The 3069-nt window shown below is 43.8% G+C and overlaps 1 long non-coding RNA gene across 1 annotated transcript; it reads left to right on the top strand.

Annotated features, from left to right (window-relative positions):
- The first annotated feature begins 477 nt into the window (after positions 1-477).
- Positions 478-2720, top strand: LOC134474448 (uncharacterized). Its single transcript, XR_010045350.1, has 2 exons — positions 478-825; positions 2065-2720. It is a non-coding gene; the product is annotated as an uncharacterized LOC134474448 (long non-coding RNA).
- The last annotated feature ends 349 nt before the right edge of the window (positions 2721-3069 follow it).

Raw genomic sequence — 3069 nt, 5'->3', positions numbered from 1 at the left:
TATGTAGATTGGCTGGGAAGCTATCCTCCTCCAGGCTGGAGAGAGATGCTGTTTTTTTTGTGGCACTAGATAAGAAATAGTGTATAAAAGGAGAAATAGAAATAAAGGGAGACTAGATCAACAGAACAGTGGGGGTCATTTGCTTTTCCAACTCTTTCTGGTTTTGCTAGGTTCTGTGGGCTCTGATTAGCTCTGTGGCTTGCTGGGTGATTTAGCAGATTTTTTTTTTTTCTAAACTTACTGACAAGGAAACTCCAAACTTTCAATAAACTTGCCACAGAAAGCCAGCTGGGACCCAAAGAAGGAGCCACAGGGTATTTATGAATATTCAACTCTGTAAGAAAGCTGGTAAGATTTGTGTGTTAGTAAATCTTTCCAAATGCTTCCTGCTATAGGATGGCTAGTCTCAACCTACCCCAGAAAGCAAGGACTGTATCGAGAGGAGTCATGGAGGTGGGAGGGAGGGGAACAGCTGGAGTGGAAGGTGGGAACCTTGGCTTGATCCTTGGTCTTCGCTGGCCACATCTGGTCATTGGCTCATGTTGTTGGAGGACTCACTTGTCATTGTGCCCCCATGATTCTTTTACCATGGAGCCTTGGATCAGAGGAGAGCCAGAACCTGCTAGAAATGGAGTTGATTCCCTTGTCTCCACCCGCTTTGTCCCATAGGTGTGTGGTTCTGCCATCTTTGTTATTTGGGAACAGAAATGAAGGTTAACATTGCCATGGATACCCACGGGCCTTCTTGTACACTGCGATAGAGATAGAAATGGGAATACTCTGGTGAGGGTTAACTTGGCAATAATAACACCGCACACATCTTAAGTAAGTAAATATGCTTTGTCCCAGTAATTGTATTTGTGGAAATGTATTCACAGGAAATAATGAAATAGCATTTTGAAAGTGCACGTACAGAGCGATTATTGTACTGCTGCTTATAACAACATCAGAATACCAGGAAAGCCCTAAATGCCCCTGATGAGGTCAGCTTATAAACAAGAGCACAGCCCTGCCTCAGTAGAACAACCAAGCCTCAGAGTGCTGTAGTACACAGCCCTTTGAGTGACGCTGTAGGCCTGTGGGTGCTACACAAACACACGTGGGCACTGTACCCTCTTAGATTTTTTTATTTGTACCAGGAACCAAACTTAAGAATTTCTGCTTGCCAGCCAGGTACTGTGTCACTGACCTATGTCCCTGGGTACTCTTAGATTTTTAAACAGTCTGTTACCAAAAATGGAATAATATGATTTATTTTATATAGATAAACATCACATGTGTACATGAAAGTACTCACAGTTGGAGAGGATAGATATCAAAATGTTGAGCGTGGCTATTCAGCATGGTGGGATTTGGAGCAGCTGTTTTTCTTTTGACCTATTTTTACATTCTATCATGAATATGTATTTACTTGTGCAAAATTTGTAAAGAACTCACCAAGGAAAAGTAGGTCTGTGGCTATGGGTGAGTTGGTGCGAGTCTCCTGCTGGCCAAGGAGGTCTTGGTGGGCTGTTTCTGGTGGGCGGGTTCTGTCCTCCTGCAAGACCACCTGGACACACAGATTTGGGCTGCTGCGGTGGTGGGTCCAGCCTAGTTCCAGAAAGTTTTCACAATATATCTGGGTTCTCATATTCTCCCTAGGAAAGGAAAACTTCCTGTAGGGAAGGGGCCCAGAGCCATTGGCCCCACCGTCTTTCAGAAGAACTCCTAGATGCTCACCTTCCCACCCAGGAAGCTGATGAAGAGGCTGTGAGAACTTCACGATGAAGGGAGAGAATAATTGCCTAAATTTGCCAGATTTTACAGTAGAGAAAATCTTGTGATGATGTTGGCAGATATCAAACATTTTGCTTCCAAAATCTAATGGTTTTTTCCCCTCCATATAGGAATAATTAAGTGAGAAGTTTTTCAGGTATCTCACCCCTTTATCTGTGATAATTTAAGGAACATGGATGAATCATGGGTGAAATCAATTTAGAGTTCCCCTCAATATTGACTTTGCCCTTAGATCCTAGGCTAGATCTACCTACGGATATTGAAGTGAATGCTTCTTCTGTCTTTCAGGTACCAGTGGACTGGATGGCAGCTCGTCACCTGAAACAAAGCAGAGCTTTAAGAGTCTTTGGGCTCACATAGGACACCCCAGAGCAGATGTTTGAGCAATGTCAGATACATACCTATAATCTCAGCACTCTAGGAGGGTGACGGAGGAAGATCAAGAGTTGGAGGCTAGCTCAGGCAATTTAGCAAGACTCTTTCTTTAAATAAATTAATTAATTAATAAGAAAGGGCTAGGACCCAGTATGTCTCAGTTGGCTAGGCCTGGAGGTCTACTTGGAAGATGGGGCTTTCTGAGAAAGCCATAGGCAAGTCCCAGGCAAACTACTTTCCATAGGATACAGGACAGCTAAGACCTGTTCAACTCATCTTTGCATGTCTACTGTCCAGAACCTCACTGTAGCATGAGCATGATAAGCATCTTTGGAAGTAACTACACATATGAATAAATTATAAGCCTAGTTGAAAGCCCCAAGCAAAACACCCAAATAGGTATTGGTGATTTAGAGGAAAGCTGGAGCAAGGAGTGAGAAATCACTGCAATCATCATTGCTTGCAATATTGGTCCATTTAGGACTGGTTCACTTGGGGAAAAAATGAACCTGTCTCCAGAACACATTGTTCCTCAAACACGCATTCCCATTAAATGTTTCTTTCTCTGATGTGTGGAGTGTTCCTATGTTTGGCCACCGAGGCCCAGCCCTTTTCTGAACTTCCAAAGCACTTCTTGTCTTAGCTAGGAAATTGACATTCAACCAAACTTCCGTACCACACTTCTTCTATTGTGGTGGGCTATGCAGCTCCAACAGTGGGCTCTCAGGTCTTGGCCTCCCCGACAAAGCTCACTAGCTCCTCAGAGGCAGCCTGTGCTCTCTAGAATGTCAACAGCGTTCAGTAAATACGCACTGTGCACATCAGTCAGTTAGTATAATGGTGATATGCCTAATTGAAACACAGCATAATTCGAGGTGCAGTGAGCCACTCACCCAAAAGACATGGCTTCTCCTTGTG

This window comes from Cavia porcellus, unplaced genomic scaffold, assembly GCF_034190915.1.
Source record: "Cavia porcellus strain 051 isolate PalLab524CR breed Dunkin Hartley unplaced genomic scaffold, mCavPor4.1 scaffold_1, whole genome shotgun sequence".
Lineage (NCBI taxonomy): Eukaryota > Metazoa > Chordata > Mammalia > Rodentia > Caviidae > Cavia > Cavia porcellus.
This window is presented reverse-complemented; position numbering and strand designations above follow the sequence as displayed.